This window comes from Mustela nivalis (assembly GCF_964662115.1).
Source record: "Mustela nivalis genome assembly, chromosome: 15".
Taxonomy (NCBI): domain Eukaryota; kingdom Metazoa; phylum Chordata; class Mammalia; order Carnivora; family Mustelidae; genus Mustela; species Mustela nivalis.
In genome coordinates this window covers 25,060,864-25,070,663 of record NC_139034.1, presented here as the reverse complement: position 1 = coordinate 25,070,663, position 9,800 = coordinate 25,060,864, and positions in this window count along the sequence as shown.

The following is a 9,800-nucleotide window of genomic DNA, read 5'->3' as shown; positions in this document are numbered from 1 at the left end:
GCATACAGGTTTTTGTGTGGCCATGTTTTTATTTCCCTTGGGTCTATACCTAGGAATAGAACTGCTGGGTCATATGGAACTTTATGTTACCTTTGAGTAACTGCCAGACTTTTTTTCCAAAGTGGCTTTGGCCTTTTACATTCCCACTAGTGGTGTAGACGAGATCTCTGATTTCTCTACTCTTTGCCAACACTTGTTGTTGTTCCTGCCCTTTTAATTTAATTCTATTCATTCTAGTGGGTATAAAGTGATATCTCATTGTGGTTTTGATTTGCATTTCCCTGATGAGCATCTTGTCATGTGCTCATTGACCTTTTGTACATCTCCTCTGCAGAAATGTCTATTCAGAGTCTTTCCTTATCTATTAATTGGGTTGTCTTTTTATTATTGAATTATAGAAGTTCTTTATGTATTCTGGATACCAGTGCCTTAGCAGATGTATGAGTTGCAATGATTTTCTCTCATCTGTGGGTTGTTTTCACCTTCCTGAAAGTGTCAGTTCACTGGCAAAATTTGTTGATTTTCATGATATCCAATTTGTTTATTTTTTATTGTTATTGCTTGTGCTTTTGGCGTCATGGCTAAGAAACTATTGTTTAATCCAAAGCCATGAAGATTTATACCTATGTTTTTTTCCTAAAACTTTTATGGTTTCTTCTTATACGTAGGTCTTTGATCCATTTTAAGTTAATTTCTGTATATGGTGTGAAAAGGGGGTCCAGTGTCTTTTTTTTTTTTTTTTAACATGTAGATACCCAATTTTCCAAGCATCCATTTGTTGAGTTTTTTCCTTCTTGAATTGTCTTAGCATAGAGTAGTTCCCCCTTATTCATGGGGGACATGTTCCAAGACCCACAGTGGATGCCTGAAACCACAGACAGTACCAAACCCTACATATACTATGTTTTTTTCCTATATAAACAAACCTAGGATAAAGTTTAATTTATAAATTTGATTCAGTGAGAGATTAACAACAATAATAAAATAGAACAATTATAACAATATAATGTAATAAAAACTACGTGAATGTGTGGTTTCTTTCAAAATCTCTTATTGCAGTTTACTCATCCTTTTTCTTCTTGTGATGATGTGAGATGATGAAATGCCTCTGTGATGAGATGAAGTGAGGTGATAGGTGTGGCAACATGTCAGAAGAGGGATCATCTGTTTTTTGACCTCAGTTGACCGTGGGTAATTGAAAGTACAGGAAGTGAAACCATGGAGAAGAGGGGACTACTGAACATTATTATTTTTGGTGGCATGGAAAACAACAACAACAATGAGAAGCTGAAGAAACTGCAGAGAAATTTCTCGATGAATCTTCTTACCAGAGTGATTCATGGTAGCTACATTGTGCTGTGCCTGTCGTAAGCATTCTGTTCCATAATCCTCACAAAAGCTCTATGAGCTGGCTTATGATTATTCCCATCTCATAGGTGAAGCAGTTGAGGCTTAGAGAGGTTAAGAAGCTTGTCCAAAGGGCCATTTCTAATAATCAGTGGAGCTGGGCTCTGAATCCAGGCCCATCTGGCTCCAGCGCTCCAATGAACGATCACTGGCTCACGCCAGAAATAACAATGGCAGCTAACTACGTATCAGCCACTATGCTAAGCTCACTGCTAAATCATTTTGCTCCTACAATAACCATAATAGGGTTGTGTGTTACCTATACATGGATGGATAAACTGAGATGTGGAGAGTTTAAACAGCAGCACAACCAGTAAGTGGCAGGGCTAGAACTTGAACCCAGAGTCTGCTTTTTCCCTGCCATGTTATGCTCTGCAAGGCTTTGTTGCTGCAGTTTTCAGTGTTCAACTGCCGCTTCTCTTTTTGAATAGTTTTATAATTCATTCATTTGCAATTTCCATAGACAAGTTGCTTTAACTTTGCCAGGGCTCCTTGACTCCGGGGTTGCTCACTATAATAGCCTTCAAGAAATTTCAAGGAGGTATTTTTGTCTTAATGAGATGAGCAGTCTTCATATGCTGAGCATCTGCCTTTCTAAATTAAGGAAGTTTCTTATAATAAGGGCATCGATAGTCTGTAGGAAACCTCACTGCAGATTTTCTTTAAAGTAAGATGGATGATTTTCACCCTGTAAACCCGTGTATCATTGTTCATGGCCTACACAAGTATAATAAATGGTACAGTTCAGGAAGGTGACTGGTACCATACTCTCCCTTTTTACTGTTTCTTTTGAATCATGAAATGTCAGAGTCTATTAATTCCACTTGTTCGTTTTGCAGATAAAAAAACCCCGAGTCCCCCAAAGATTATGAGACTTACCCAGACTTTTCTCCCTGGTCCCCAGACTACCTCTTGGTGATGTCAGTATATTTGTTTTTGTTTTCCTGGGGGTGAACTGTCCCAGAGTGTCTGCTGCTCATGCATTAATGGTGGAATGCAGAATGATATAATACTTGTCAGCCATTTCATTGTGAATTTACTCCAGATAGTTTTTTGTTTAATCAGAACAATATTTCCTAGGTTGCCAGGCAACATGGCAATGGCATTTCAGGATTTATTGTCAGCTAATGAGACAGAAAGGGCTCTGTCTTTTGCTTCCAGAATGAACTTCTCTTTCTCTCTCACTCCTTCTAGATTTGCGTTCACTTTGTGTTGAGGTCAAAGAATCAAATAGGCATAAAGAAAAAAAGTGGAAAGTGCTAATTTAAGAGGATATGAGGATCCTTCTTTCTGGTTCTTGTACCCGAGTAACTGTTTAGTGTGGACACTCAGTTTGCATGTGACACTGTGTTAGGTGGGAAACTTGGCACCTTGGAGAGTTACATTAAAACTTGAAATAGTCCTAGCCAATCAGGGAAGGGAATGCAGTTAATTAAGATGAAATTAAAAGGTTATAACCACAAGGTTTTCACTTAAGTAAAATATGTACCCGTCTAAGGAAGGACTCTTGTGGACTTTGGAGTAGAAGGGTAGGAAAAGATCAGATGCGAGTAAACTACAAATTCAAAGTGGAGTAAAGTAGGTTGTGTCTTCCCTCACTGCTTTTCAGCATGGTTCTAATTCATTCGGTAATTATATCGAGTATAGGAAGCCTCAGTGGAAATGGGGGGATGGTCATCCTAGAGAACACTGAAGAAAGTAATGCACGGTTTGTGGTTAGAGGAAAGACTGAAAGAAACTGTGTTACGTTAATTCATTTGGCTGAGCCAGAATGCCTCTTGTGACCCATCCGTGCCTCACTGAATATTCCAGTCCTGTTGTTGCCATCCGTAAGTGCTACGTGTTGCTTTCTCTCCCATCACCTTGTGTCTCTGACAACCTTCACTTCCCCTTCCAGGGGAAGGTGGGAGAGTGTCTCTCATGATGTCACTCCTTCTCATCAAGAAACTCATTCACTTGTGATGGTGCTGTGGCCCATGATGTAAGCATTTTCCTATGAGGGGTTCAGAGGCTCATGTGAAATGATGCAGGGCTCTACCTCCTATGGACCCCTTCAGCCACTGGCTTTGTGGGATCCCTTTTTCCCCATCATCTTGACACCTCACTTTCCTGCCTCCTGCCCCTCAGCTCCCTTCTCTACTTTGGGTTCTTGCCCCTCTTATTGGATACTTTCTTTTATACAATAAAACCCAGATGTTTGGTCCTGTTTACAGCTGTACTTCCTTCCCCCACCCCCACATCCTGCAGCATGCATCCACCATGAGTTTCCTTAATAAACAATACTCTTCCAGAATTTCTCTGATCTGATTTCCTCTGCTTCACCTTTGCCAGAATCACTCTTGCCAAAATTTCCAATGGCTCCTAATCACCAACAAAGGAGGACCATTTCCCATGCTCAACTGGGTGTCCATTCACCAGTAATGGAGCTTCTCTCACCAGGCTGAACGCATGAGATGAAGAGCACAGACCCTGTCTCAACACACTTACACTCCAGCAGAGGAAAGTGTGACACTTACGTCTGGTTCCTGACCTGATCTGTGGGTGGGAAATGGATTGGTGAATGTTTCCTAGGACTTCCCATAATGCCGTTGGCTAGGGTCATTGATTTCTTGTTTATACCTTTCTTTGCACAATCTACATGTTTTGCCTTTTACTTCAAGCCACTCTTATGTCCTCTTTTGGAGACAGGTTGTTCTGTGAGCCTACTTTTATAAAGCCCTTTAATACAACACATATTTTTAAATGTCTACTATAATCAGATCAAGCTGCAGTAGCATAAAAAATGAAAGATTAGGAATACAGAAAATGAGAACTTAAAGGCAAAGATGAACTGTTTAACACAAGAAAAGGATGGCAAAGCAGAGCTTTTAACAAGCTTGAACAAGAATCTGGTCTTTAACGGGTATGTATCATATCTAGATATTTGTGAATGTCAGTAGTGAGCTTTCAGGGATGCTCATTCAGCTGGTGTGTACCAGATGATGGACCTGGTCACTCATGCCCAGCATCTGCTGGGATTCGTTGGTACCAGCATGGATTTACATAAAGATAATCAAGCCTCAGCTTCAGAACCCTTTACTTTCATAGCTGTGTGACGGCCCTAGGAAGGGGTTCATTCATATGGTCATATGGTTTTGTAAAATTTGTACACCTAAGATAAATAAACTATAGTTGGTTAAGACCTCTGCCTCTTTCCAGTGTGACTTCCTTACATTATACTTGTTGAATTGGGGGCTGCAAGTGTGATTTTGGGATCAGGTTAAAGGAAGTGGAGTTAGGTAAACGTTCAGTTCACGTTAGAGAGATTTACCTATGAGGTTCCCAATTGCTTCTATATACAGCTAAATATTTCTAGCCACTTTTATTTAGGACTGTTTTCCAGAAAGACTGCCAATGCCCATTGTATTGACTCAACCAGAGCCATGACTGAGCTAATATTCGATGTGAATAGACTCCAAGGCACCGAAACTCGAGATATGTGGGTAATAGGAGATAAACAAGGTTTTAAACGTTAGGAACCAGAAGCTATTCTATGATAAACTATTCCGATGGACAGATTTGTAAAATTTACTCTGAGGATTCAATCCTTATCAATCCCTCATCAAAATGGTTCTATCCAGTATATACTTGATGATGAAGCATATCCAACGATAACAAAAAATTTCAAATTATGATAAAAACAACAATGCGTTAGGAAGATAAAATCATTGAAAAGAAGTAATGGATACAGTCTTGGATTCTTAGCATTCTAGTTAATGAAGAGGAATGAATCCAGTGTGACCCCAGACCCCAGCAAGATGGGCTTCTGCTCTGGGCCCTCGGTGCAGAGGACCCGGCTCTAGCTTTCTTCCCATTCTGCCCATTCCAAGGGTGAGGAGTCCTTGGAGAGCAGGGGACACTTGCCTTTCAATAGTGGAATAGTTTTGATATGTAATCTACAGCTGCTGCCCCAAACTGGGGAACAGCATTTGGAAAGCACTTTCAGGAAAGAAATTTCGTAAAGCACCCTGAAGCATAAAGCTAGATGCGGGACCATAGAAAACAAAGCGCTTTTATAGCCACCCACTTAGGCGACCCCACAGGAACAAAGGAGAGCCGACTACCTCACAATAATAGGCTTAAGAGGAAGTTGGGTGGTGAGTAAGGCCTTTAGAGAGATGGATGTTGTTGTGATGGGTGGATGCCGGCTGGTAAGTTCCTGACCATGAGCGGCCTGCACTTCGCCTCCCAAAGCCAGGAGGAATGTGTGGTGACCCTTGCTTCCTGCCCGCCTGCCTGCCTGGCTGAGCCTGCAAGCCAGATTACGAACTGAAGTGAAAATATCCTTCTAAGGGTATTTCAGGTTCAAAATCCAGTTGGTGAGTGGGAGGAAAAGGATATTATCTGATGACAGATAGTGGTAGCCAGTGTCTGACTGTTACTCATTGAATCAACATTTGCTGGGAATTCCAGGGATTTGCATTCCAGACAACCTGCATCCTAGCCCTTGACTTCTGGCTTGGGGAAACAATAGGGCCCGGGGTGAGGGAAGGGGGTGTGTGTTTGTGAGGCTGAATATTCATCTCTAGTCACGGTGTGACTGAGCTGTAAGGTCATTCCTCAAAAGCCCAGGGATTCCTCAGAAAACAAAGCCCTGGGGTAGGATGCTTACCTTTCCACGACTCACTCCACAAACATCTATGGTGAGCTAGCTCTCTGCCAGTCCTTTGTGCAAGGAACTGAAACACAAAGGCACAGAAGATATGCCCACCCCCCTCCGGTTTTGTAAATTTAATGGGGGGTGGTGGTTATGGAATTATGTTCTAACAAAGAATGACCTAGCAGGGACTGGCAGCTACTCGTTAATTCTTTGGAAGCTGGTGTTGGCTGAATTATGTGAATGAATTTTGGACTGGGAACAAAGATGGATGTTTGGAGTAAGTTAACTGTGAGCTCCAAGACCTTCTGTCTCATAACAAATCTATTATCCCTTCACTCTGCTTTTCAGCACATCGAGGTCGACAGCCTCGTGGGTCTCTGGATGAGAAGAAGTACTTGGAGCATTCAGTAAAGGTTACGACTCTCTGTTACTAATCTTGTAACTATCTATTAAGTACAAAGCCCTCCAGTGGCTCCTTCCAAATTGGTCCACTGCCGCATGGATGGCGAAGATGGCTGATACAGTAACGGACCTTAATCTGGGGACCGTAGCACCAGCTGTTGGGAATCTTGCCCAAACCAGAGTGTACTTGGGTTAACCCTGAGAATTTGCACAGTGGTTCTGCTGTAAAAGCATATACTCCTCCCTCAAGAAAGCCGGTTGGGCCAAAACAGTGGAATGTTTTCAGGGCTGTAATGTGAGTAAATTCTGAAACAAATGGCCATGAAGTCAGTGCTTTATCTTCTTCCAAAGCTAGAAACACGAATGCTAGTCTGTGCTTTAAACTTTAATGGCTTGTACCACTAGGGCAGAACATTCTTCCATTACGAGGTACGGGCTGTTCTGTAGGGTGGTCAGCAAGACTAGCTGACGTGACTCCCATGTTTGGAGAAAAAGGGAGCACGTCCTAAGACAAAGGACCAGATAAGCGAACAAAAGTTCCATAAGAAGTTTTAGTTGATTGGACAGGGACTACCATGGAGCTATAGCAGTGCCTTTATGAACTTTGAAACTAGAGCCGCAGGAGTGAGTCTGCTGTGGTTTTCAGCCTCTTATGCAGTGGGATTGTGGGCCAGCTTCTACGAAAGAACCAATGTGAGCACAGAGCACCCAGCTAACAAATATTCAGGCCGATGGACCCTACTTTGCTCTTACCTGTCTTTTAAACTAGTTCATTGGATCATTGTTACAGTGAGAAGTTATGACTTATGTTACATGCTTTGCTTTGTAGTTCAGAAAGGTATAGGCATTTCCAGAACATGTTTAAATTCATTGTCACATTTGATAAATAACCTCTGTGGTCTCAGACATGCACGGACTCTCCACTTGGCCCTCTGTGCTCATTAGTTCATTTAATCAGTGGCACTCCGCGAGTCCGGTGTCCTCAGCTCCATTCCACAGGTGAGGAGTCTGGGACAGTGAGAGGATAAGTAAGTAGTCTATGTTCACCCGGTGCATGGTGGCTGTGCTGGGGAAGGGACCCAAATGTTTTAGGCTCCAAAGCCTAAGCTCTTAATTGTTCTATTCTCCTAACTTCATGATACTAATGAACTTTGACTGCCCTCTGCTCCTAGCCTTACCAGATAGCTATCAACCCATATAAATAAAACTTGATTACTCCCCCTCCAACAAAGATGCTATTGTTGCTTTAGAGGATGTAACTCAGAGATTAAAAAAGAAAAGAGAAAAAGCCAAATTGGGAATCCAGTCTTCTTTTAGTGGAATATTTGCTATCAAGTCCTGGGGAGCAGCTTAAGATGGTGCTTACTTTGTCCTTAACAGACAGGTTTTGTTTTGTTTTCTTTTCTTTATTCTTTCTTTTTCCCCCTTCTTTTAGCTACTGGGGAAAAAAAAGAGAAATACTGTCTAATGAGTCAAGCAGTTCTTGTATGGAGACTTTAGGTCTGGCCTGAGTACCTTCACTCACAGACTGTGTGAGTAAACCCAAGGTACTTGACCATCTATCATGCAGGAAGCTAATGGAGATCAGACAGTTCACCTCCTACCTGTAATGTAGGCAGCAGTGATTTTAGTTTCTCTATTAGATGATGTAAGCCAGTCAGTTGTCTGGCTCTTTCTGCCCTAAAACTTGGTAAGAAAAAGATTCTCCAGGTTGGGCAACCAAATGCTTCATTAAATTAATTTTTGAGACACTCTTCCCTAAAAAATGAATATGAAAAAGGACAACATGGACATGCTCAGACAGGAGTATGTGGTTTCAGGACTCCCTTTCAGCTTATGATAATTGGCCACCATTGTGAAACTCTCAGTGTCGTCCTGGGGGTTAATATTTCAGGGAGGGTTGGGCAAAAAAGCATGTGCCTGGGAGTTGGTCTTGGTGAAGGTGGAAAATAGACCTCAGAGAGAATCCCAGAAGGGAGAAGGAGACCCTCACAAAAGTGGCTGTTTCTGAAGAGGAACCAGGCAGGGACTCCAAGGGATGGGAAATGGTTGCTATTTGAATATTATTATTAATCACCACCCTTCTAACACTTGGTGTTAACATGGTGTCTTCACTCTTTTACTTTCTAAAGCCAGTGTACATACATTTTCTGGTTTTCTTCTTTTTATTGGATGCCCGTGAAGTGGATGTTGCCGTGATTATCCCATTTTACAATTGAAGCAGTGGAGGCTTAGGGAGCTTGACTGACTTGCCAAGAGTTAGTTTATGGTGCGAACTGGGATTTGAGGCCTCTCGACCATGAACTTGTTCCACAGCCTGTGGTCTGCCTCTTTAATGTCACAATAGTGCCCTGCTATCAAAGTCCAGTTCTAAAACACGGACCCTCTGGAAGTTACAGAGAAAGAAACCGTTTCCAAATTGAGTGATTCAAAATGGATTTGGCAACTCCAAATAGGGCCGTGCAGCAGAGATAGAAATGCTCGGTCACAGGCTGGGTGGGCACAGAGCGGGGCCCGAGACCAGGGACACAGGAGGGACTGACGGTTTTTCTCTGAGGGCGCACTGAGGAGTGGGGCCCTGGAGCTCTTGGCTTTTCTGGGCCAGAGATTGGGAGGCCGCCATTTTCATTCCCGTCCGCCAAACTGTACGGAAAGCATTCAGGGAACAAAAGCTCCCGAGAGCAAAACTAAGCAGATTACTTAGCATGACCCCTGGCAGCGGCCGTGCAATTCCGCCTGGGGCAGACACCTGAGAATCACTGCAATAGGGCCCTCCCCTAGAAGATCAACAAGAACATCCAGCCAAGATGAATAATACATTATATGTTTATAAAAAATATGATTAGACGTTTTCACAATAAAAAAAGCATTTGGCATAAAGTCCTATGAATGTACAATTTATTCTTGCTAGTAAGCCTGGAGTTGAATGCACTTGCAGTGTTTTGTTTTTTCATAACTCTACCTATTTATTTATCTCTTTAAAAGAGAAAAAAAAATCACCTAGAAGCTTACTATTTTTTCCTTATTTCTTCCACAATGAACATGGATTTCTGTATTCTTTCTGATTCTTCAGTAATAAGACGTGATCATTTAGGTAAAATTCCAATAATATATATAAATATGAAAAAGAAGGTAGGGAGCCTCAGTGGCTCATTTAGTTAAGGGTCTGATAGGGTCTTTCTCTCAGGTCATGATCTCAGGGTCGTGAGATGAAGCCCCGCTTGGGGCTCCACACTCAGCAGGAAGTTCGAGATTTTCTATCTCCCTCTTCCTCTGCCCCTCAGTCCATGCTGTCTTTTCCCGTTTCTCTCTCTCTTTCTCTCTCAAATAAATCACCTCCCCCGTCCCATAA